General features: G+C 56.3%; 1 protein-coding gene across 4 annotated transcripts in view; it reads left to right on the top strand.

The window, feature by feature from the left end:
* The first annotated feature begins 11,101 nt into the window (after window positions 1-11,101).
* The window catches only part of RNF24 (ring finger protein 24), a 41,122-nt gene continuing 26,088 nt past the window's right edge, over window positions 11,102-26,135 (top strand). The window contains exons 1-2 of one of the 4 annotated variants that reach the window (XM_068149684.1): window positions 11,111-11,183; window positions 19,286-19,354. The gene's annotated coding sequence lies outside the window, so the exon portion shown is untranslated. Of the gene's footprint in view, window positions 11,184-15,710; window positions 16,242-19,285; window positions 19,355-26,135 lie in introns of those variants that run through there. The other 3 variants (XM_068149682.1, XM_068149685.1, XM_068149686.1) reach the window with 3 other exon arrangements.

The following is a 26,135-nucleotide window of genomic DNA, read 5'->3' as shown; positions in this document are numbered from 1 at the left end:
ATAATAATAATAATAATAATAATAAATGCAAACATTGCCCTCCAAACCCTGTGGGAAGTGATGTATTTTAGTCCCTCACTCCGCCTTATGGCTAAATCGATGTGTTAGAGGGAAGCAGCTGCTCCTGGTAAGGTGGGAATCACCTTCTGCATCCAACACAGCTGCTTGGAGGGGTGTCAGATCCCTGGGACTGCTGAGTCCTGAGGGGACGCTGGTGAGATGGAGCAGACAGCCAGTCACAGCAGCTGCCAGCTCCACCTCCTGACCAAGCAGGCTCCAAAAATGCCCCTGGGATGGATCCCACCTGCAAACCCCAACTGCTCCTGGACAGCATGCAGCAACAGCAGAAGCCTGATGGAAGCCCTGGCAGAGCTCTGGGCTGAGACAGTGTGTCATAGTATCATAGTATCATAGTATCATTCAGGGTTGGAAAGGACCACAGGGATCATCTAGTTCCAACCCCCCTGCCATGGGCAGGGACACCCCACACTAGATCAGCCTGGCCACAGCCTCATCCAGCCTGGCCTTAAACACCTCCAGGGACAGGGCCTCAACCACCTCCCTGGACAACCCATTCCAGGGCTTCACCACTCTCATGGGGAAGAACTTCCTCCTCACCTCCAGCCTGAATCTCCCCACCTCCAGCTTCATTCCATTCCCCCTAGTCCTATCACTGCCTGAGATCCTGAGCAGTCCCTCCCCAGCCTTCCTGGAGCCCCCTTCAGATACTGGAAGGCCACAATGAGGTCACCTGGGAGCCTTCTCTTCTCCAGACTGAACAGCCCCAACTCCTTCAGTCTGTCCTCACAGAAGAGGTGCTCCAGCCCTCTGATCATCCTCCTGGCCCTTCTCTGGACACCTTCCAGCACCTCCAGATCCCTCTTGTAATAGGGGCTCCAGAACTGGAGGCAGGACTCCAGGTGGGGTCTCAGCAGAGCTGAGCAGAGGGGGAGAATCACCTCCCTTGCCCTGCTGGCCACACTTCTGATGCAGCCCAGGATCTGATGTGTGCCTGTGTGTGACTCTCTGAAGCTGCAAGGGCAGCCTGGACCCCCTCCTAGTCTGCAGCATTCCTCTTTGTAGGGCTGATGTTCTCCAGATGTTTTGTACTGCAGGCTGATGTGGAAAGCCACCGGCCCTGGGGCGGAATCCTGCTCAGCTCTCCACATTGCATCCTGCAGAGAGGAGGAGGAGGGTGGCTCGAGAGGGCTGTCTGCAGGCATTCCTTGCACTGAAAGCACATCTGAGGAGCCAAGGCTGCCCACAGAGCAGCTCCTCCAGCACTCCCTCCTTTTCCCAAGGAAACAGCACATGTGAGCACCTCAGCCCCACAAGGCCACCGAGTGCTGTGGAGCAGCAAGTCAGGGCTGCAGCCTCGGGCTCAGGAAGTCCTGAAGCAGCCAATTGCTGGAAACACAGCGAGTGGGAAGCACTTCCCTGGCCTGGGCCTCGCCTTGTGCTCCTCCTCAGCAGCTCTCCTGGGTCCCAGCCAGCAGACAGAGACTGACAGAGACTAGCAGAGCTGAATCACGGCTCTGAGCCAGGAGGAGCTCTCATCCCACTCTGTCTGTGTCCCTTACCTAGCCAGGCCAGTTCTGGTGGATTTTGCTGAGGCTGCAACCAAAGACTCAGCCAGCTTTAGAGCCAGATTCTGCTCAGTGGTGCCCAGGGACAGGACAAGGGGCAGTGGGCACAAACTGGAACCCAGGAGGTTCCACCTGAACAAGAGGAGAATATTCTTTGGCGTGAGGGTGCTGGAGCTCTGGAGCAGGCTGCCCAGAGAGATTGTGGAGTCTCCTACTCTGGAGAGATTCCAAACCCACCTGGACACTGTGATCCTGGGCAAGCTGCTCTGCTTTAGCAGGGGGGTTGGACTGAATGATCTCCAGAGGTCCCTTCCAATCCAATTCTGGGATCCTATGATTCTGTGTTCACTTTCTGCCTGTGTCCTCTAGGGGTGGGAGGACATGCTTGGTGCATTCCTAAAGGATAAAGGGAATTTTGCTTCCCCTCCTTCAGCTCTGCCCAGGCCTGGTCCCTGCAGGCAATGAGTGTGGCAGCTCTCAGCTCGGTCCCTACTGGCAGCCATCCCACCCCCAGCAGGGCCATGGTGGCCATGGCAGCGGCAAGGCACCAGGGCATCACATTTTCCTTGTGTTAGTCACCATGCAGCCAGTGCAGGCAGTGCCTTGGACAAACTGGTTCTGCCTCCATTTAGGGAACTTTCCCATCTGCTATTAATAGATTCACATTTTTCCTTTCCAAAGACCTCCCTCCCCTGCCACCCTTCCCACTCCTCGTCCCTCTGTGGTCCCTACATCACAAAGGGCTGGAAGCCCTCTGCTGTGAGGCCAGGTTGAGAGTTGGGATTGTGCAGCCTGGAGAAGAGAAGGCTCCAGGGAGACCTCCTGGTGGCCTTTCAGTACTTAAAGGGCTGATCAGAAACCTGGGGACAGACTTCTTCTCAGGGCCTCTTGTGACAGGACAAGGGGTGATGGTTTGAAACTAAAAGAGGGAGATTTAGACTGGAGAGAAGGAAGAAATGTTTGATCCTGAGGGTAGTGAGACCCTGTCCCAGGTTGCCTAGAGAGGTGGGAAATGCCCCATCCATGGCACCATCTCAGGTCAGGTTGTCTGGGGCTGTGAGCAACCTGCTCTGGTTGCAATGTCCCTGCTGGCTGCAGGGGGTTGGACTGGGTGACCTTTAAAGGTTCTTTCCAGCACAAACCATTCTGTGATTCTGTGAGGGCAAGGAGCTGCCCTGGAAGCCCAGCCCTGGAGAGATGAGGTCATGGAGGCTTTGTGGGCTCTGCTTTGCCCACCTGTGCTTGCACCAGTGCTGGGTCACGCACAGGACAAGGACACTGGGCCCTGATGAGGGTTTTTTCCTGGAGCAGAAGGCACAGGCAGAGCCCAGTGATGTTGGAGGGGTGAGGGAGAGTCTGGCTGCTTGACGGGAATTCCCAAGCACTTCCTCACATCTCAGGAAACCACCTGCATCCACCACTAAATGCTCCCTGCTCTAGAAGGAGCCACATGAAAAGTTTTGCTGACCTTAATCGCAGGAAAACACCCATGGCCATCAGCTCTCCATCCTGACTGGGCTGAGTCCAGCTCCAGGTCATGCCAGAGACTGCTCACTCCCAGCAGGGTCAGCCCAAGCTCTGCAGCCACGTCTCCCTCAGCTGTCAGCACTGCCCAGCAGCCATGGCCAGGTTGTTCATTTTTTCTCTGGCATGTTTTTGGCATGGGCTGGGAGGGCAGAGCAGAAAGATGAGGATGAGGATGAGGATGAGGATGAGGATGGAGGATGAGGATGAGGATGAGGATGAGGATGAGGATGAGGAGGATGAGGAGCCACTATCCATCATTTTCCAGCAGTCCTGGCTCACTGGAGAGGTCCCAGAGGACTGGAAGCTGGCCAACGTGGTGCCCATCCACAAGAAGGGCTGGTTGGATGAGCCAGGGAATTATAGGCCTGTCAGCCTGACCTCAGTGCCAGGCAAGATCATGGCACAGGTCATCCTGAGTGCAATAACACAGCACTTACAGGATGGCCAAGGGATCAGGCTCAGCCAACATGGATTTAGGAAGGGCAGGTCCTGCCTGACCAACCTGATCTCCTTCTATGATCAGGTGACTGCCTGGTGGCTGTGGGGAGGCCTGTTGATGTGGTCTACCTGGACTTCAGCAAGGCCTTTGACACCGTCCCCCACAGCAAACTCCTGGCCAAGCTGTCAGCCCGTGGCTTGGACAGCAGCACTCTGAGCTGGGTTAGGAACTGGCTGGAGGCTGAGCCCAGAGAGTGGTGGTGAATGGTGCCACAGCCAGCTGGCAGCCAGGCACCAGTGGTGTGCCCCAGGGATCAGTGCTGGGCCCTGTGCTCTTTAACATCTTTATTGATGATCTGGATGAGGGCATTGAGTCCATCAGCAGTAAATGTGCTGATGACACCAAGCTGGGGGCAGGAGTTGATCTGCTGGAGGGTAGAGAGGCTCTGCAGAGGGACCTCGACAGGCTGGACAGATGGGCAGAGTCCAAGGGCAGGAGATTGAATACATCCAAGTGCCAGGTTCTGCACATTGGCCACAGCAACCCCATGCAGTGCTACAGGCTGGGGTCAGAGTGGCTGAGAGCAGCCAGGCAGGGAGGGACCTGGAAGTGCTGGGTGGTAGTAGGCTGAACATGAGCCTGCAGTGTGCCCAGGCAGCCAAGAGGGCCAATGGCATCCTGGCCTGCATCAGGAACAGTGTGGCCAGCAGGAGCAGGGAGGCCATTCTGCCCCTGTACACTGCACTGCTTAGGCCACACCTTGAGTCCTGTGTCCAGTTCTGGGCCCCTCAGTTTAGGAAAGAGGTTGACTTGCTGGAACGAGTCCAGAGAAGAGCAACAAAGTTGGTGAGGGGCTTGGAGCACAGCCCTGTGAGGAGAGACTGAGGGAGCTGGGGTTGCTTAGCCTGGAGAAGAAGAGACTCTGGGGTGACCTTATTGCTCTCTACAACTACCTGAAGGGAGGTTGTAGACAGGTGGATGTTGGTCTCTTCTCCCAGGCAGCCAGCACCAGAACAAGAGGACACAGTCTCAGGCTGCACCAGGGGAGGTTCAGGTTGGATGTTAGGAAGAAGTTCTATACAGAAAGAGTGATTGCCCATTGGAATGGGCTGCCTGGGGAGGTGGTGGAGTCACCATCATTGGAGGTGTTCAGGAGGAGACTTGATGGGGTGCTTGGTGCCATGGGTTAGCTGTTTGGGTGGGTTGGATTGGTTGATGGGTTGGACACGATGATCTTGAAGGTCTCTTCCAACCTGGTTTGGTTTATTCTAAATAAAGGTTTATTCTAAATAAAGGATGAGGATGAGGATGAGGATGAGGATGAGGATGAGGATGAGGATGAGGATGAGGATGAGGAGGAGGAGGAGGATGAGGATGAGGAGGAGGCTGCCTTGGGCCACCTCCAAGCACCTGAAAACAGGTTACTTCCCATTGCCATTTACTTCCCAGCACGGATGGGAGTGCTGATTCCCCAGAGCTCCTCTTTCCTGGGTGGACTGGCAGGATCCTGCTCTGCAGCTCAGCCCCACGGTGCACTGATGGAGAGGAGCTGCAGGGTTTGGGTTGCCACCCGGCTGCAATACCTGCTCCACTCGTCAAGCTGGAGGTGATGCAGAGTGAGATCCCACCCCTGGGTGGGTGCAAGGACTGAGGAGGTGGGTCATGAGGAGGTGGGTCACCCTCGGGCAAGCCCTGGAAAGGCAGCATTGCTCCTTGACTCACAAAGCCACTCGTGAGTCAAAGCTCCCAGGTAATCATGCCCTGCTACAAGGAAGAGGAAGACTCTGCCCTGCTCCACCCTGCTCCACATCAGTCTTGTGAAGGCCAAAATCAAAGTGCTGCTGCAGAGGGGTGGAGAAAAGCTCTAAGAAAGCAACCCTGCAGCCCAAGCGTGGAGCAACGCCTGAGCTACCTGCTGAGCAACACCTGAGCAACGCCATGGTGGCAGGGATGGAGGGAGGGAGGTTCCACACACACCCCTGCAGAAACAGAGGCAGGATGGGCACACTTTGACCATGTCTGATGCTCACAAGCCAGTGTCCTCTGCTGGCCATGTTCCCTCTTGGATCAGCCAGCAAGGCCTCCTCATAGACCTCGAGTATAAGGGAGGAGGAGGCAAGGAGTGAGAGACCAAACAGCTGTGGTGGATGAAGGAAAAAAGGGGCAGAGGGGGATTGCTTCCAGCAAAGGAGCTGCAGGAAGATGCTTGGACCATGAAGGTGTCCAGGAGCTGGCAGTAATAAACCACTGGTGCTGAGAGCAGTGAGAAGGATGGTCTGCAGGAGCCCACCAGGTCTCCCAGTCACAAGCCCTCTATGATCAGCTTGGCCAGGCTGGTGACACCGAAGGTCCCTTTGACCATCAGAGGCACATGTGGGAATAGGCATTCCAGGTAGGCTGTTTTTAAGTCCTCTCTACCAGTGACAAATGCCAAGATGACCAAAGCCCATTTCTGCTGGCAGAGTTGAGCCCACATCACATCTGCTGCTGCTGGCAAATGGGGTGAGGGCTGAAATTTTGGCAGCATGGACCTCACTCAGCAACATGGCTCAGGAAGAAGCCCCAGGGAAGCAGCCAGAGGGTCAGTCTCAGTGGTGAGAAGGGAAAGCCAAACAGGAGTCCCTCTGAGACCCACTTACATCTTCTTCTGCCTCACTGAATCGAGGCCTCAGCCAAGCATGCACCCTTGATGCCCTCTGAAATGCTGGCTGCAGACAGGAAGGGCTCCAGGGGGACATATGTCACCAGGCAGAGGTAGCACTGCAGATCTACACCTCCTCCCATCTCCTCCATGCTGCCAACCAGGGGGTGTGCCTCCACACAGCCACCTCATCAGTTTTCATCCAAACACAGAAAATGACACCCCAGTCCCTGCTGGAGCTGATGTTCTCCTGCCTGCCAGATGAATGCTGCTGCAGTGAGGACCTTTGAGCAGCACCCAGGTGGGTATCAGCATCTCAGAGGGGAGAGCACCAAAAGTGCCTCATTGGGTTCACCCAGCTCACTTCTCCACTGGCACCAGCCTGGGGCCACCAGGCCAGTGGAACAGACCATGGCTTTCCTTGTGCTGGGTGGGTGGACATAGGTCCAACTCACCACAGGGAACCCAGAACTCTGCCAGCACACACAAGCAAAGCTGAAATGCCAACAGAAAAATGCTTATCCCTCTCCCACAGCCCGGTCATGATCTACCCAAGGCAAACTCAGAGCAGCAGGAGAACCTCACAAGGTGCAAGAGGTGATGAGTCAGGGCTGCTGCCACCAGTCCAGCCTCCACCTGCTTCACAGCTCCCATCCCTAGGATTGTTACCTCATTTGTCTTGGCATGACCACAGATCTGCTGTGGCATTCATGGTCCAGCACCAACTGAGCTCAGGACTGGGCACCACAACCACATGGCTTTGAAACCCCTCCAGGGCTGGGGATTCCACCACTGCCCTGGGCAGCCTGGTCTAGGGCTTGACAACCCTTTGGGGGAAGACATTTTGACTAGTGACCAACCTGAATCTTCCCTGGTGCACTTTGAGGCCATTTCCTCTTGTCCTGTCACTGCTTCCAAAGCAAAAACATCCCAGAGATGAATGAGAGATTAGAGACATCTTCCCCATCTTCCACCTTCCCAAGCAAATTCACCCTTCCTTATGACACCATCTCTCTGCTGCAAGGTCCAGTCATGCAGCCAGGCTGGAGCTCAGTTGCCTTCACTCATCAAACAGGATAACCTGGATCCTCTCATACACAGAGAAGGAGAAAGTGGCCAGCATGGCTTCCTCTGTAGCCAGGGTGGTGAATCAGAGCTTGGAGGCATGTCCTTGCTCCCCCAGATGAGTCAGCTCTGCCTGCCCTCCTCCCACAAGCCTCACACCAGCAGCCCAACAGCAGGACACTGCTCATCCCACCCTTCCACCAGGGGAACCTTCTCAGCCACATACCTACAGAGGCTTCCCAACTGGGAAACCAAGGCAGGGAGGATGGCACATCACAGGGAGCCATTTACTGAAGCTGGCAGCAGAGCCTGGGTGTAGGGCAGTGACTGGGATCCCTGTGCCACTGCTGGAGTCCCAAGGGCCACCCTGCCCTGCAGGACACCTCCCTCACAAGCAGCTGGTGTCCAGAGGCAGCAGGTCTCTGCCTGAGGAGCTGGGTTTCAGGCTTTTTCTCTATTCCAGGGAGCTTCTCCCTCTGGTGAAATGTCACAATCTGATTACCACCTGCACCATGCCTGTGTGTGTCACCACCTCAGGTGGATGTCAAGTTCTCCTCAGTCCCAGCAGCTCAGAAGATCCAGAAGAGGAGATGATGGTACTTAAGGAAAGGTGGGCAGACTGAGCTGCAATCCCACTCTCCCCAGTGCAGACCCCCATCCATCAGCCCTCCATCCTTGCAGATCTGGGAGGTCTACAAAAGCAGAGGAGCAGCCTACAGAGAGGCTTTGCTCTGAGCATCCTTGGACTGCAGTGACAGGGCCCACCTGAGCCTCAGGAACCTTGCTGAAACAAGGCCAAGTGTAAGGTCCTGCACACGGATCAGGACAAGCTCCAATATCAACACAGGCTGGGGGTGAAGGGCTGGAGAGCAGCCCTGTGGAGAAGCACCTGGGGGTGCTGGTGGGTGAAAAGCTGGGCATGAGCTGGCACTGAGAGCTCACAGCCCAGAGCCAACCTGTCCTGGGCTGATCCCCAGCAGTGTGGGCAGCAGGGGCAGGGAGGGGATTCTGCACCTCTGCTCTGCTCTGCTGAGACCCCACCTGCAGTGCTGGGGCCAGCTCTGGAGTGCTCAGCACAGCACAGCCATGGATCTGTTGGAGCAGGGCCAGGAGGCCACAGCAATGCTGGGAGGGCTGGAAGCCTTCTGCTGTGAGGCCAGGCTGAGACAGTTGGGGTTGCTGAGCTTGGAGAAAAGGCTCCAGGGAGACCTTGTGGTGGCCTTTCATCACTTAAAGGGGCCTACAGGAAAGATGGGGAAGGATGGTTTATTGGGCAGTGTTGTGGTAGGAGGGAGACAATGGCTTTAAACTGAGAGAAGATTTAGATTAAATATGAGGAAGAAATTCTTCACTGTGAGGGTGGTGAGACACTGGAACAGGATGCTCAGAGGGGTTGTGGATGCTCCATGCCTAGTACTGTTCAAGGCCAGGTCGGGCAGGGCTCTGAACAGCCTGTTCCAGTTGAAGGTATAAATGACCATGGCAGGACCTTGGACTAGATGATCTTGAAGGCCCCTTCCAAAGCAAACCAAACACTCTATGATTCTACAACTGCCAAAGGCAAACGCTGTGTGCAGAGCTAGGAACTCTGCTCTTCACCAGCTGCAGCTCCAGGCTTCTCCCCAGGGTACTGGGAGCTGGCTGGGGTGGGAAGAACAGCAGAACCTGATGTCCAACTGCATCTGCTTCCCAGATTCATCCTGTTAGCTGCTGGAGGTGAGTCCACACAAGGCCCTGGCTCTCCAGTCTCTGTGTGGGCACCAGGACTCCCAGCCCAAGCAGCTCCAGCATGTCCAGGCAGAGGCCTCCTGTGTGAAGTGGGGATTCCCACAGCAGGAACACAGCTCCGCTCCACCAAGGCATCCAGCAAAGCGGCTCCCTGCCGCATCCCTCGGGCGTGCCGAGGCATCCCACACAGCCTGGACTGCAAGTGGGACGAGGTCATGGCTGGAATCCCAGGCTCTCACAGTGCCTGGGGACCATCTGCTGGAGAGCAGCAAGGCAGGAGAGCAGCGTTGCTCCCTGCTGCAGGAGGAGCTCCCCACCCCCACGCCGATGGTCATCTGATTTCAGCAGCATGTGGTTGCTGCCACGGCTCAGCCCCATGCGTGGGGCCAAGGAGGGAAACACCAAAGATGCTATTCTTGGGTTTCTCATTATTGCAGCTAATTATGGCTGCCTCTCCCTGCCCAGCCCACCACTGGATCTGCCCTTGCTGGTCTTCACCCACCCCAGTTGAGAACAAAGAATCACAGAATCGCAGCATGGTGTGGGTTGGAAGGGACCTCTGGAGGTCATCCAGTCCAACCCCCTGCTAAAGCAGGGTCACCCCCAGCAGCTTGCCCAGGATCACAGTGTCCAGGTGGGGTTGGAATCTCTCCAGAGAAGGAGACTCCACAACCTCTCTGGGCAGCCTGCTCCAGGGCTGCAGTACCTCCACAGCAAAGAAGTTTCTCCTCATCTTCAGATGGCAACTTCTGGGTTCCAGTCTGTGCCCACTGCCCCTTGTCCTGTTGCTGGGCAACAGTGAAGAGTCTGGCCAAAAAGATAAGGCTGTCCTTGCTCAATAATAACATCCTCCAGTCAAGCCTGAGCACCTCACACCTCGTGAGGAACTCTGATAAGGTTGAGATGAGTCACTGATGTACCCAAGATCCTGGGCTCCATAAATTGCCACAGTTCATGACACAGGTGCAGACAGGCATGCCACCACCACGCTGGATGCCACCCATTTCTGCTCCAGTTCTGCTGTGCTGGGACACAGAGGCCCTCCTGCGCTGCTGTGTGCTGTCTCCATCCTCCTGCCCACCTGCTTCATCTTCGAAGGGCAGGAAGAGGAAACACCTTGTTCTCAGGACAACAAGAGCTCACCCCAAGGAGGTGACACCAGCTGGTTGACATCCCAGAGCCAGGGGGTGATGTCATTTCTCTCACAAGGATGGGGACAGGGATGGATTCTTCTCCTCCTGTGCAGCCAGCTGGTTATGGATGCTGACAGAGATGACCAGAGCAGGACAGTGCCCACTCACAGGCCCCCCTGGTGTCATCTCCTGTCTGCTCTTGGTCCACTGCCACCCCGCTCCATACTATCTCCCTATCACCATACTATCACTCCATCCCCACTGCCATGTCCTGGCCCCATTTTCACCTGCTGCCACCACCATCCCTGTCATCACCACTGCCTCCCATCCCCACACTTCATGTCTCCAAAGCCCTTGGTTCCACAGTCATGTCGTGTCCCTATATCAGCCCCCCTGCACTCATTGCCACCTCGCTGCCACTGCCACCACCTGTCCCCATATCATGCCCCTGTCCTCAGTGCCACCTTGTTTCCAGTCCATCTTTTGTTCCCATACCATCTCTCTGACCCCACAGTCACCTCATGTCCCTGCTACATCATCCCTGTTTCTAGTGCAACCTCCTGCCTCCACGGTCCGTCTCCCCTTATCACGCCGAAGCTGTCGCGATGTCCCCACAGCCCCCATCGTCATGTCACACCTGCACTGCCTGTGTACACTGTCCCCCGTCCCCGCAGCCCACCTCACTGTCCTCAGCCCGTCTCTATTGTCCCCCCTGTTCCCTCCGCACCCCCTGCCCCCACTGGCACCCCCTGCCCCGACAGCCCCTATCCCCCCTGTCCTCAGTACCTGTCCCCACTGTCCCCATCGTGCTCACAGTGCCCCCGAGCCCGGAGCGCCGACCGCCAGGCTCCCCCCGGGCCCCTCCCCATCTCTCAGGCACCTTCATCCCTGCCCCTCCTCGCTGTGACGTCACCGCTCCGCCGCGGGTGGGGCCTGGCGCACGCACGGATCGCATGGGACAGGCGGGGCGGGGCCAGGCAGGATGGGGGCGGGGCCGGCTCCATCCGGGTCCCTCCCGCCGCCGGGCAGTGCGGGCGGCGCGAGCCTCGGCGGGACAGCGGCGGGTGAGTGCGGGGCGGCCGCGGCGGGGCGGGAGCCCCCTGGGGGGCCGGAGGACCGGGCGCCCCTCCTTGGGCGCCGCGCTGTGGGGCAGGGCGCCCGCTCCAGCAGCCCTGTGGGGCAAAGCCCCCTCTACGTGCGCCGCTCCGCGGGGCAAGGGCCCTTCCTCCGCCTCCCCCCGTGGGGCAGGGACCCTTCTCCGTGCACCGTCCTGTGGGGCAGGGTGCCTCCTCCAGCACTCTTGTGGGGCAGAGCCCCTTCCCTGTGCGTTGTCCTATGGGGCAAGGCCCCTCCTTCAGCATCCCTGCGGGGCAAGCCCCCCTCCCTGTGCCCCGCTTTGTGGGGCAGGGGCCGTGCGCTGCTCCATGGGGCACGGCCGTTCCTGTACCCCTCGCTGTGGGGCACGGACCCTCCTCGGCAGCCCTGCGGAGCAAGGCCTCTCAGGCACTGCTCTGTGGGGCAGCCCCCCCTCGGAGGCAGGGACACCCCCTCCTTGGCATTCCCCGCTAGGGACAGGCCACCCCCTCCCGGCTCCACGGGGGAACGGTGCTGCCCCCGGCTGTGCCCTGCAGGGCGAGGCCTGCCCCCCACCCAGACCCCTGTAGGGAAGGCTCTCCTCGGGGTGACCCGAGTGTGCTTTTGGGGTGCCTGTTAGCCCTGTGTGGATGTCACAAGCTGCCTGTCCATGGGGCAGAGAGGACGTGCAGGAGGGGGTCAGCGGCGTCCGGGCCCCTGCTGGGGGCTGCCTCGCCCAGCAGTGACAGCAGGGCGCTGGGGTGGCACAGAGGGGCAGAGGTGTGCGTGTGCCCAGCGCCCGTCCTGCTGGGGCCCCTCTCACGAGGGGGAGCTCCGGAGGGTCCCAGCGCAGGCTCAGCTGGAGGTCCCCGGGTCACTCCCATTCCCGGTAGCTGCTGGTTTGCAATCGGGCCTGTCCTTTTGCCAAGGCAGGACACTGCGGGCTCCCTTGGCTTCAAAAGCAAAACACCCGGGCAGGGGAAAAGCTGCTCCTCAGAGCTGCTGAGGGCTGCCGCTCCTGCCCTGCAGGCAGGCAGGGAGCCCTACCAGCATCCGCTCCACTGTCTTTGCCAGGGGACGAGCGTGGGTCCCAGGGGACCGAAAACCCACGGTGCAAATGCACCTCCTGGGATGTGGGGGCGGGGAGGAGGGCTCTTCAGCTGAGGAGGTCTTTGTTTTATTCTGGGCGTGCGGAGGAGAGCATCTCCGCGGGTCCAGTTGTCCTGCGTGCCTGCGAGCGGTGCCAGCCCCTTCAGCGCCGCCAGCCTGTGTGTCTGGGGGTTGCTTCCCCCCTCCCTTGCGCACCTTTGGCAGGAGGTTTGGATGACATCTTGCTCTGGCACACTCCTCGCCTTTGATCTCGAGTTTCCTGCCATGTCTAACGTGTTCGGCAACACGCGAGCGAACCCGGCTCCGCCGCTGCCAGGGAGGGTGAAGGGGGGGTGCCTCCTCACCCCGGTTTTCCCCAGCTGGCTCCTGCCCACAGCTCCTGGCTTTCTTTTGTCTCTGCTGCCTCTGGGACAGGCTCTCACAGCCCGAGGATGCTCTGAGCAGAGCAAAGGGAAGCACAACCCCCACCCCGGCCCTTTGTTTCCAGCCCTTCGCAGGCTCAGCTGATTTTATTCAGCCTTCCCTGTGCCCAGGCAGATAAGCCAGCTGCTCTCATCTCTTTGATTTCCCCCTGTTCCCTGGGTTATTTTGGGTGCTCTAGTTTGCAGGGAACGTCTCCCGGCTGCAGGCTGTGCCAGAGGGATGTGGCAGCTCCCTAGAAGCGAGGAGAATTAGCCAGAAGTGAAACTGGAACATCTGGTGGTTGTCCTCTCACGTCTCCTTGGGTGAGCAGAGCCACGAGCTCTCAGCACACCTCAAAATCCACCTTCACTGGCCCTTCTCCTTCTGACTTGGAGGAGGAGCTCAAACCCAGGTTGCATGACCCGCTGCTGACAGCGGCTTGGGGGCTGGTGAGGACTGAAGGAGGAGAAGGAGACCCAGAGCCAGGATCTGGCCTGGCTGAAATGAGCCTTTTTTTTGTGCTTGACTTGCAAAGAAACAAAGTAAAGGTTTAAATGTTATTCTTTGTTAGACTCCTGTCGTTGTCTGTGTTGTCCTGGCTGTCAGGTTTGATAGCAGGAGCGTGGCCAGTGTCCGTGTTAAGGCTCCTTTTACTGTGGGTGGGGTAAACAGAGCTCCACTGAGCGTGTCAAGCAGCCCCTGAGTAAATCAGGTTATTTGCTCTATCACTTTATTCATACAGGTTAGATGCTCCAGCTGATGCATCTAGAGTGCTGTGCCATCTGGAGCAAAAATTAAATACACATTTGGCCCCCAGCCCAGAAAAATACCAAGCCTTTGCCTCCAGTAACTGGCAGCAGAAGAACACGGCCCCTGACAGGAGAAAGGCTTGGGGGCAATGTGGAAGGAACCCAAAATGTGCTAACAGAGGTATTTAAATGAGAGAAAGGAGGAAAAGAAAAGGAAGGAAAAATAACTCCTCCTGCCCTTGCAATGCCTGGTGACAGCAGCCAGGAGGAGTGGTGTTGGGGGGCTGATGCCCACAGGTGGAGGCCCTGGTCCCTGAGCAGGTGATAGAACTGCTGGTGGTGAGGGTGGTGATGGCTTTCTGGGTCTCTCAGTCTTGGCTTGGTGTTTATTTTGTCACTGCTGAGCCTGGTAAAAGTTTATGCCAGGGCTGGCCCACTGGCTGGGACTTTCCTTCTCCTCTCCACCAGGGTTTGGATGCTCTCGGTCTGCTGGTTGGGTCACCGGCATTGTTGCATGGCCAAAGGCTCTCTCTGGCTGGGGAGGACAAGCTGTGGAGGTGGGTAAGCTGCGGTGGGACCTCCTGCCTGTACAGCTCAGGCTCCAATCTGTTCACCTCCAAGCATGATTGGAGATACCTGTGATGGACTAGCTGTGAAGGACACGTTGATTAACGTGCTCTGGATGTTGTGGCATCTGTCTGAGCTTCAAATAAGGAAAAGCCTATGTGCCAAATGGGAAATGGGATGATGGCTGCTGGTTGCTACTGCTGTTCTTGGCCAGAGAATGGTCCTGACCATGCCCTGGGGGAGAGGCAGGTGATGGAGTGAAGAAGGTTGAGGGTTACATGGTGAGGAGGTGGCAGAGCTGCTTGTGGGGTGCCTGCAGACTGTGAGAATGAGCTGAACCCAGGGATTTTATCCAACAAGGACTGGTGTTTCCAACTGATGCCCTGGACTAAATGATTTGTTGGATGCCCTGAGGACACCTGGCTTTGCTAGGAGGGTTTTGCTACTCATGGACCCCCTCAGCACATGTTCCCACTTAGGCCATCCCTCCCAGTGCAGGCCCAGCCATCACTTCCGCATTGGCCACGTGGCAGTAGAGGCATTGCAAGTGATTAGCTCATAACCATAAACCACCACCTGGATGTTGGAAAGGTGGAGAGAGGCATGGCTGGGTGCCCTCATCTGCTCCCTCCACCATGACCTGAAAGGCTGTGCAATGACAGGCTTGGCATGGCTGGGACGAGGTCCTCTCCCCCGGGGTCAGACTCTTGCTGTCTCCTGTGGGTACCCAATAAACGCAGGCAACCTCATCCCTCAGGCCAGCACAGGAGGTGCAGCTGGTCTCAGGCCAGCACAGGAGGTGCAGGTGGTCTCCAGCCACCTTGGAACCATCAGTGTGAAAGCCTGGAGGGTGGCTTTGTTGTTCGAAGCTTCCCTTGATCTTCAGGCACCTCGCTGTCAGCTTTGGTTGGTGTTGCCGAGCTGGCTTCCTGTTTATTTTTGTGTCCTGCAATCACTCCTCGTAAAGCTGAGTGTTGTTGACATCAGATAACATCTACCTTGCCTGGACTTCCTTCCCCTGTCCCTTCACGGTGACATCGCCCTGGAACTGCTCAGAGCTCAGGTCGGGAGCGGCCACCCTGCCCGCAGCCCCACCCTGCCTCACCGACAGTGCTGTGCAATTACATCAGTGATGATGCCACGCAGGGGCTTATCTGCTGTCACCTGAGCCCAGCCTTGCCTCTTGCTTGGTGGAGAAATGCAGGGGGTCCCATTGAAAGCACGCTGGAGGAGAAGGTGCCAAGCCCCTGCGATGGGTGGAGGTTGAGCTGCATCGGTCTGGGATGCTTTATCCTCTCTTAGAGCGATGCTGTGAGCCACAAACATCTCATTTCGCTGCCTACATGGACACATTTGATTTCCTTCAAAGAAAAAGAAGAAACCCCGAGAGTTCCAACCACACTACAAGGGTGGCTGTGTCCCGTTAATGAGCTGATGATGGTGCCAGCGGGATGTCAACAGGAAGAAAGAGCAGCTGGCCAAAGCACCTTGAAGGCATGCCAGCAGAGGCCACGGTGGTGCTGTGAAACTCCTGAGGTAGGGATCGTGGAGTCATAGAATGGCTTGAGCTGGAAGGGACTTTAAAGAGGAGTGGTGGCAGAGGAGGAGAAGATGCACTTGGGGAAGACAGACAACGCAGAGAAGCCAGAAGCCTCAATGTGGATGGGTGGTCGGAGCCCACGGACCGGATTAGCTGCCAGCAGCTGCCTTGGCGCAGCCAAGGGCTGCAAGGTCTCGGGTTGCTCCCAGGCTGGAGCTAAAGCTGGATCAGCCTTCGGAAAAAGCAGGCGAGGCACCGAGGAGCAGGAGGAGGAGCAAGGGCCGGGAAGCCCCGGGCAGGGAAGTCCTTCAGCCAGTCGCTTTTTCTGCTCCAGCTCTGGGGAAGGAAGCAGGAATAACTTCTCCTGGTTTACTTTTTTATCCCCGTGGAGGATTAATCTCGCTGCTAATGCAGCTTTTGACTCGCAAAGCGCCTTAGAGGAACCGGTGCCAGGAGGCTGCGTTGGCAAGAGAGAAACTGAAAGTACTGGGAGCAGCCACACTCCTCCTGCAGCCCGCAGCCAGTTCGGGGTTGCTGCTGCTCTCCCTGCCCACGGATTGCGGGGGCTTTCCCGTCTGCCCACCTTGGAAGAGCATTTAGGGGAAAAACGGGAATCCCCAGGCGTGGAGGTTTGGCCTCTTTGATCGCTCTGTTTGAAGCCAGGAGGAGCAGCCCAGCAGGTAGGATGACGGCTGAAGCCAAATCACTCCTCAGAATCAGGTGGGAGGGAGCGTGGTCACCCACCTGATCGCTTCCAACTCCAAGAAACTCATCCCAGCTCCCTCCCAACCCCTCTGCCCGGCCTCTTGGTGCTTCCAGCCTGCGCGAAATTGGATTGCCAGCGCAGGGAAGGGATCGCGTTAAACTCCTCCCCGCGCAGAGCCTTCTCGCCAGCAGCAGCAGGGGAAGGTTTCCGCGGCGCTTTAAAGACTCGCATGTTGCTATTGTTCAACACACAACCCGCTGCCAGGCCGGGCTTCCCCCGGGGCAGTTTCCTGGCTCACTGGTTATTGACGCAGCTGCAGGGTTGGGGTTGGGTTTTGTTCGCTTTTTTTGAGCCGAGAAGCGCTGGATTAGGAGCCGGCATCTGGGTCCCTCGGCGTCTGGAATACGAGATGAGGGCTTTGGAGGCTGTGTGACAGCCGCGGGCCCGGGCTGCGCAGCGGCCCGTGGGTTTTGGGACTGAATAGTAAAGATCATCTGCCCCCAGAGCTGCTGGAGCTTGTCCCTGGGTGCTGGCGGCCAGCTGAGCCCTGCTCCCTGGCCCCGCACTAAAAAAACCCTCACTGCTGAGCTGAGCCTTGCTGGGGGCGGTGCTTTGGGAGTAAAAGCAAGAAGGGATCGCTTCCGTGGCTGCGGCTTTGGCGGTTGTCATGTGCTCCCCACTGCGCTCAGGGCTTCCCCCTTGCATCTTCCTCCTGCATCTCATCTCCTGCTGCATCTCCTTGCTTGCACCTCATCTCCTGCAGTGTGTGTCGTCCCCCCCTTGCATCTCACCTCCTGCAGCGTCCCCCCCCTTGCATCTCACCTCCTGCAGCGTCCCCCCCCCTTGCATCTCACCTCCTGCAGCGTCCCCCGCCTTGCATCTCACCTCCTGCAGCGTCCCCCGCCTTGCATCTCACCTCCTGCAGCGTCCCCCCCCCTTGCATCTCACCTCCTGCAGCATCTTCTTCCCCTGCATCTCCTGCAGCACCTTTCCCCTGTGTCTCCCATGACATCTTCTCCCTCGAAGCCTGGTGAGAGGGATGGGGCTGGAGATGGTCCTAGCCCTGGATGGTTTGTTCCAGTCTGGAAGAGCCTTGGATGCTAAAGCTGAGAGCATAGTGCTGCAGGATGTCAGGAGCTGGGCTTTGTTCTCCCAAAGCCAAGAGACTGTCTTTTCTGTGCCTGAGGAGACAAACCCATCTTGGTACCCCCTTAAATTGGGCTGGAGCAGGGGGGTTCTGCTGCCATCCCACCAAACACTTCCAAAGGAGTGGCTTTAAGGCAAGCCCTGATGGGGCTGAGTCCTGATTTAGCCTGAGATTGAAACTTGAGACTCTTTTGGTTTCTGTTTTGGGTGGAATTTCACAGTGTGGGGAAGGAACTAACAGAAGTTTGCTTTCTTTGTGAGAAAACTTTTCTAACCAAAATGACTTTTCCTCACCAGAGGATCACCTGAATCCTTTTGGCCTGAAGCCTCTTTTGGGTTTGATTCATTCTAGCCATTAAGAGCCAGAACATACAACATAGAAGTGAGCTGTGGTTGATATCTCAAACCAGGTTGCATGGTGCCTGCTTCATCTTCCAACCCAAATTCTTTGACACTATCAATTATTCACTGCAGCACCTTCACACAAGGATGATCTGGGAGATTTTTCCACCTAAATAATGTGGTTTGGGAAACAGGGTGGGGGTGAAGGGTGCTGTGAAGCTGGGTGAAGCTTAGGTTTTGTGTGACTTGCCCCATTTGCTGCTTAGAAGTTAGTCCAGGTGGCCAAGAAAGGTCAACAGCATCCTGGCCTGGACCAGGAACAGTGGCCAGCAGGACCAGGGCAGTGATGGTGCCCCTGCACTCAGCACAGTTAAGGCCACACCTTGAGTGCTGTACTCAGTTTTGGGCCCCTCACTCCAAGAAGATTGAGGTGCTGGAGCATGTCCAGAGGAGGGCAGTGAGGCTGGTAGAGGGTCTAGAGCACAGGTCTTGTGAGGAGCAGCTGAGGGAACTGGAGTTGTTCAGCTGGGAGAGAAGGAGGCTGAGGGGAGACCGCCTGGCTGTTTGCAACTGCCTGGAAGGAGGCTGGAGTGAGGTAGGGGTTGGTCTCTTGTAACAAGTGATGGGACAAGAGGAAACAGCCTCAAGTTGTACCATGGGTGGTTTAGGTTGTCTATCAGAAGAAACTTCCTGACTGAAAGGGTTCTCAAAGACTGGAACAGGCTCCCTGGGGAAGTGAAGACATTCCTGGAGGTGTTTAAAAGATGTGGTGCTGAGGGACGTGGTGTAGCAACAGCCTCAGCAGAGTTAGAGAATGCTTGGCCTCCGTGATTTTAAAGCTTTTTCCAACCAAAACAATTCTGTCATTCTGAGCTTGCCCTCTTTTTACTGTACTAATAAAATGAGGTTGTCCTTAGCCAGTGCAGAACAAGCTGGGGCTTTAGGGGGGGAGGCTTTTTGGCTGGACCCTCATTCCCTTAAGAGCAGGACCACAAAAATGCGTCCTGATGCTCACCCAAGCTGAGCTCCTGCCTTTTGGCTGCAGCCAGGTGAGCTGACAGGGCTGCCTTTGGATACCAGCACCCCTCCACACAGCTCTCTCTGGTCCTGGGCTGGAAGTTGCCCTTCTCCATCCCAAAGCCAGCCCTGGGGAGGATTGCTGGGCGAGGGCTCGCTGTGTGGCAGCCGTCTCTGCGGGCTGCTCTCAGCTTTTGTTTACAGCTGGTAGAAAACCTCTGAAATTTACTGGGGAGGGAGTAATTCTAATCCCTTTCAATGAGATCAGGGGATTAGTGTCTCAGACGCTTATAAAACTGTGAGGATTAGCTGAGCCTTCCCCCCCTCCCCCTCCTCCTCTCCCTGCGCCGCGTAATGTCACCGCCGTGTCTTTAAAGGGGATCGCTGTGCTGTTACTAAGAGCTCCCAGGAGCTTGTGCCAATGGGAGCCTTTCAAAGCAGCCTCTCCATCCTCTCCCTCGCTTGCTGGGGCTTTCTGTGCAATATTAGGGTTTGTTTTGTTCTTTCTTCCAGCCTCCCCGGCAGCCCTTGAGCAGATACCTTGGGTTTGTGTGGCTCGGCTGCGGTGCGGCACCCGTGCGGGTAAGTAGGGAGCCGACCTGGAAGCTTTTCACAGTGGAGACTTGGAAGTTTGGGGGTGACACCCAGCTGAGTGGTGTGCCTGAAGGATGGGATGTCATCTAGAGGGGCCTGGGCAAGCTGGAGAAGTGGGCCTGTGTGAACCTCATGAGGTTCAATAAGGCCAAGGGCAAGGCCCTGCACGCGGGTCAGGACAATTCCCAGCATCAACACAGGCTGGGAGGTGAAGGGAGGGAGAGCAGCCCTGTGGAGGAGGGCTTGAGGGTGCTGGTGAGTGAGCAGCTGGACATGAGCTGGCACTGTGTGCTGCCAGCCGTGTCCTGAGCTGATCCCCAGCAGGGTGAGCAGCAGGGAGACAGGGAGGGGATTTTGCCCCTCTGCTGCAATCTGCTGAGACCCCCCTGCAGTGCTGGGGCCAGCTCTGGAGTGCTCACCACAGCAAAGACAGGGACCTGTTGGAGTGGGGCCATAGGAGGCCACAGCAATGATGGGAGAGCTGGGAGCCCTCTGCTGTGAGACCAGGCTGAGAGAGTTGGGGTGGTTCATCCTGGAGAAGAGAAGGCTTTAGTGAGATGTCCTGGTGGCCTTCCAATACTTAAAGGGCTGGTCAGAAAGCTGTGAACAGACTTTTTCTCAGGGCCTGTTGTGACAGGACAAGGGGTGATGGTTTGAGACTGAAAGAGGGAGATTGAAACGAGAGAGAAGGGAGATACTTGTTTTACCTTGAAGATGGTGAGACCCGGTCCCAGGTTGCCCAGAGAGGTGGTAGATGTCCCATCTTTGGAACCACTCCAGGTCAGGTTATCTGGGGCTGTAAGCAATCTGCTGCAGTTGCAGATGTCCCTGTTGACTGCAGGGGGGTTGGACTGGGTGACCTTTAAAGGTCCCTTCCAACCCAAACCATTCTGTGATTCTATGAAAATCCCTTATGGGGGTGAGCAGATCCTGACAACAGAATAGAATAGGAATAGAAATAGATCAGAATTAACCAGGTTGGAAAAGACCTTCAAGATCACCGAGTCCAACCTATCACCCAACACTTCTAGTCAACTAAACCATGGCACCAAGTGCCCCATCCAGTCTCTGGTGTCCCCTCACAGGTTGCCCTTTATTACGCAGGATTTGGGCTGTCCTGGCCTGTCCCCAGCAGGGCACAGTGGGTTTGGGTGGGTGGGATGCTGTCACCCCGCTGTCAGCGCTGGTGGCAGCACGCTGCTCTCCGCACGCCCAACATTCCTACATCCTCTGCATTCTAACCTCTGCTTTCATTAGGACGTGGTCAGCGTGGAGCTCACAGGAAAGCCTGACAGGGAGCTGAGGTGGAGGAGGGTTTAGTCCAGAGCCTGTTGCTGTGTCTGCTGGTGCAGCCCCAGCCCTGCCTTTCCCTGCAGGGTGCTCTTTAAATGCCTTTTCTCGCGGGTGGGTGGCTGCGCGGCGCCTTGACCTACGTGAGCCGGGCGATCCCCGCACGCCCGGCGGGAGCAGCTCCCGGCCAGGAATGTCTGGCCCCGACCCAATCTGCTTTCAGAGGCAAGCTTTTAAATATACACAAAGGCAAGCTCATAATTTCCACTCTGCTAATGAGGCCACGGCGTTTTCATTGAGCCGTGCCAACAGGCGCCGCGGTGGCATTTTCACAGCCCTGTCCTCTGCATCCAAATGTGATTTGACGTGGCAGCCCCTGCCGTGCCGAGGAGAGCCGCCTGCTCCCCTGCAATTGCAGCGGTGCTCCTTGCTGCTGCCACCCAACACACCCCACGCTGCTGGGCCCTTCCCTGGCGTGGCCTTCCCTGGTGGAGCCTTCCCTGCTGGGCCCTTCCCTGGCATGGCCTTCCCTGGTGGAGCCTTCTCTGCCGGGGCCTTCCCTGGCGTGGCTTTCCCTGGTGGAGCCTTCCCTGCCGGGGCTTTCCCTGGTGGAGCCTTCCCTGGCAGAGTCTATCATGGAATCTGGGGGTTGGAAGGGAGGGAGGTGGTGGAGTCCCTGTCCCTGGAGGCCTTCAAAAAAGGATTGGATGTGGCACTTGAATCACAGAATCACCAAGGTTGGAAGAGACCTCAAAGATCATCAAGTCCTACCCATTAGCACAGACCTCATGACTAAACCATGGCACCAAGTGCCACATCCAATCCCCTCTTGAACACCTCCAGGGATGGTGACTCCACCACCTCTCTGGGCAGCACATCCCAATGGCTAACAACTCTCTCTGGGAAGAACTTTCTCCTCACCTCCAGTCTAAACCTCCCCTGGTGCAGCTTGAGACTGTGTCCTCTTGTTCTGGTGCTGCTTGCCTGGGAGAAGAGACCAACCCCCTCCTGGTTACAACCTCCCTTCAGGGAGTTGTAGAGAGCAAGAAGGTCTCCCCTGAGCCTCCTCTTCTCCAGGCTAAACAACCCCAGCTCCCTCAGCCTCTCCTCACAGAGCTGTGCTCAAGGCTTCTCCCCAGCTTCATTGCCCTTCTCTGGACACATTCAAGTCTCTTAATGTCCTTCTTAAACTGAGGGGCCCAGAACTGGACACAGGACTCAAGGTGTGGCCTAACCAGTGCTGAGTACAGGGGCACAAAAGCCATGGTTTAGTTGTCAGGAGGTGTTAGGTACTAGGTTGGACTTGATGATCTCTGAGGTCTTTTCCAACCTGGTTGATTCTGTGAGTCTCTGATCGTTGAGTCTGCCCAAGCAAGTTAGTTTAGAACCATTAAAATAACACATAGGTTGTAGAGTATGAATTTCATTGAGTCCGCAGGGCTGTGGTGAGACCACATCTGGAGTGTTGCGTCCACTTCTGGGCTCCCCAGTTCAAGAGGGGGAAGGATATACTGGAGGGAGTCCAGTGGAGGCTGTGAGGATGCTGGAGGGACTGGAACATCTATCTGAGGAGAAAAGGCTGAGAGACCTGGGGCTGATTAGCCTGGAGAAGAAAAGACTGAGAGGGAATCTGATCAATGTTTGCAAATACCTGAAGTGTGTCAAGAAGGAGGAAGGGAAAGTCTCCATTTTAAAGGCTGGATATAGGAGGTGCATGTGGGGCCAGTGTGAGGTGGCAATTTAAGAGCCAGGCTGGCTGGCAGGTCCTGTAACTTGTAGTACAAACCAAACTTGAGGGCTCCCAGGCACCATGTGCTCTTTTCATGGTGTCATGGAATGGTAGGGGTTGGAAAGGACCTCTGGAGATCCAACCCTCCTGCCAAAGCAGATTGACCTCAAGAAGGTCACACAGGAACACATCCAGTTGGGTTTTGAATGTCTCCAGAGGTGGAGACTCCACCACCTCTCTGGGCAGCCTGCTCCAGTGCTCCACCACTCTTAAATAAGTTCCTCCCTGTGTTTAGATGGACCTTTAGGGAGACAGCAGAGCAGTCTGCCTGCATGTTGCAAAGCCCACTCCTTAGTGCCACTCATCCTTAGTGCCTTCTTGTAGGAAATTCATCACCAGGGAATTTGGAACTATCCCACAGCAGATTCTTCCACCCCTGAAAATCCCCTTGGTGGTTTTGAGCTGTGCTGCCCAAGCAGGCCCCAGGAACCTTGGGGGGGTCAGGGGAACGTTTAGAAGGTTTTGTTCAGTCAGCTGCAAGAATAAAGTGCAAAGTTTATGTAGCTCTCTCCAAGGTTGTTTGGTGGGGTATGGAGTTTTCCTTGATGACTGAGTCCAGCAGCAGCACAGCTGTAACTTGGGGTTTTACTTGTTTAGGGCTGAGTTCATGAGAAGCCTGTGTGAAAAGCAGCACCTTTGAGCCAAGCAGGAGGGAGGGTAGGTGATGCTGAACACTGACACATAGTTATCTATCATCTCCTGGTTACAGAGCCCTGGGGTGTGGATACTCCTGAATTTTAAGGTCCCTTGACTTTCTCCATCCCTCTCTATTTTTGCCCCAGTGAGGACACATCAGGAGTACTGAGTCCAGTTCTGGGCTCCTCAGAGACAGGGAACTACTGGAGTGAGTGCAGCAGAGGCTACAAAGGTTGATTCAGGGACTGAAGCATCTCTGTGAGAAGGAGAGGCTGAGAGACTTGGGGCTGTTGAGCCTGGGGAAGAGCAAACTGAGAGGGGATCTGATCAGTGCTCAGTAGGGGCTAAAAGGTGCAGGGCAAGAGGCTGGGGCCAGACTCTTGTCAGTCGTAGCCAGCAACAGGACAAGGGGCAGCAGGAGCAAGCTGGAACCCAGGAGCCTGCATCTGAACAGGAGGAGAAACTTCTTTGGTGTGAGGGTGCTGGAGCTCTGGAGCAGGCTGCTCAGAGAGGCTGTGGAGTCTCCTTCTCTGGAGAGATTCCAAACCTACCTGGACATTGTGATCCTGGGCAGTCTGCTGTGGGTGACCCTGCTTTAGCAGAGGGCTTGGACTTGATGGTCCAAAGAGGTCCCTTTCACCCCCTGTCTTACCAGGATTCTGTGATCTCCATCAGGCACCTCCCTTGGACACCTCTGGGAGAGGAAAAGTTCAGCATTCCACTTCCAGCTGAAATGTGAGGGGGTTGTGATCCTTGCAGCCCCTTCTGCTTGTGTTGATGCTGTGGGAATGAAGCAGATTGTGTCCCATATCCCTATGGCTCTGGGGTGGAATTTTCCCTGGATTCTAAAGTGTTGCAGGATCCCCACCTGGGTCTCTGTTAGAGGAGAAGGAAGGATGTGAAATCCCAACCCCAAAGCCCAGCCCTTTGGCTAGAAGTAGGGGAAGGGCAGGCTGATGGCACAGCTCAGGGACAATGGCAGAGGGCAGTGAGGTGGCATTGGGGTGAATTCCTGGCAGGCTGAGGTCTGGATCTGTTTGGCTTTTCCTGGCTGCTGTCAGCTTCTCAAAACACAACCCCGCAGTGTCCACGCAGGCTCTGAGGGCGGCTCCAGCCATGGGGTTCAGTTTCATGACCTTTTCCCAGTGTCCAGACAACAGCTTTCCCACCTTTCTCCACCCAGCTACCTCTGCTCCTTCACTTTCACCACGGCTGTAACTGGAGTGGTTACAGGGCTCCGTGCAGAGCATTCCTGAGGAGTGCAAGCCAGGCTCCGGGAGCAGACGGCAGCAGCATAAAGAGGAATTCTTCCCTCTCAGGCCTCATGCTGCTTTGCCACCACGAGGCTTTATGGCCATCTGGATCCCCTTTCAGATTATGTGTGTTCCTCCTCCTCCCTACTCCCTCCCCCCCCCAAAAAAAAATCCATAACCTAGCAACCTCACTTAGTGCAAAGGAGAGCATTGTGCCCTCCTGCATCCCAAATCGTGCTGCCTGCCCTGGCTGCCTTTAGCGCCGCTGCCATGCCCACCGCGGGCTGCCTGCCTCCAGCAGGACTTTGTAGGGATTATTGATCTGGGGATCTTGCACTGATTTATGGGGTGGGGAGGTTCCACATTAAAGGAGCTTAGGAAATGGAGGAAAAAAGGTTTCAGGAGGTCATTTAGTCCATCTGCTTCTCACTATAAAAGAGTGGAGAAGGCTGCTTTGCTCTTCTGCTCCAGACGAAGGGGTTGGCTTTTGTTCCACCTGAAGATGACTTGGAGCAAAGTGAAGTCTCCTTCCAGGTGTGAGGCCAGGAGACCTTATTGTATTCCAAGCCTGAAAGGGATCCATCAGAAAGCTGGGGACAGTTGTTAGCAGGGCCTGTTGTGACAGGGGAAGGGGTGATGGTTTAAATTAAAAGAGGAAGACTCAGACTGGATAGAAGGAAGACATGTTTGACACTGAGGGTGGTGAGCCCCTGGCCAGGTTGCTTGGAAAGGTGGCAGATGCCCCATTGCTGGAAACATTCCAGGTTGTTCAGGGCTCTGAGCAACCTGCTCTAGTTGCAGATGTCATCCCTGACTTCAGTTGTGGATTTTGGTGCTTTGCTTGGTCTGAACCCCTCCAGTTTTCAGACCAAGCCTGTTGTTAATGTTCTAGCATTTGAGCTACGTGGGATGGCAGGGTGCTGCTCCTTGGGGAATGCTGCTCCATGGAGCACTGCAGCAGCAGGCAGGGATGGAGGCAGGATCAGGGTGATGAGGTCTCAGCACCACGACCCCATACAGGGCACTGGGGGCTCCCACCTCGTGCTTTCCTCCACCATGACCAGGGACAGGGCTGGGGGCAGGAGGAGGCAGCGGCACATCCTTTCCCACCGCGCTCTTGAGAGGAAGAGTGAGCTCAGCAGGTTGTGACGTGGGATCCAGGATGGAGCATGCCAGGAAAAAGGGGAAAAAAAATTCCCCTGGGCCAGTGGGGGAAAATTCTTGCAGAGTTACTTCATCCTGAGGAGCAAAGTGAGCCGTGCACAGGCAGCTGGCCTGCGCCCTCTGAAGCGAGGCGCTGCTGGCTTCAGACCCCGCCCAGCCGGGAGGTCCGTTCTGGTGGGAGCCTGAGCAGGGCTCTCCTCCGAGCTCCATTCCCCCTCCTCCTGCAGCCCAGTTTAAAAATATCTATTGATGTGACTTTTCTTTCATTTGTTTGTTTATTTTTGCCCTTTTTTTCCTGGAACTTACCAAACCAGCCCTGAGGTTTGCTGCTGGCGACGCTGAGTGAAAGCCTTTGAGGGGAGCTGCCCCTGCCCTGTTCTCTACTCATACCTCCTCCAGTGGCAGCAAAAATGGCTTCACCTTTGGAGGTGCTCAGTGCCAAGGTCGTAGGATCATTTGTCTAATAAACTGTCCAGGATCAAAAGCTCTTGCTGAGAATTGAGGGATGTGGTTTAGTGGTGACCTGGAAGTGTTGGCTTAGTGGTTGGACTCCATGAGCCTAAAGGTCTTTTCCAGACACAACAGTGCTGTAACTCTGTGATGACAGGATCACAGAATGGTAGGGGTTGGAAGGACC

This window comes from Melanerpes formicivorus, unplaced genomic scaffold (genome assembly GCF_026170545.1).
Source record: "Melanerpes formicivorus ecotype bairdi unplaced genomic scaffold, bMelFor1.0.p_v2 SCAF_18, whole genome shotgun sequence".
Classification (NCBI taxonomy): Eukaryota; Metazoa; Chordata; class Aves; order Piciformes; family Picidae; genus Melanerpes; species Melanerpes formicivorus.
Note: the sequence above shows the minus strand (reverse complement) of the source record. Positions and strands in the feature narration are given on the sequence as shown.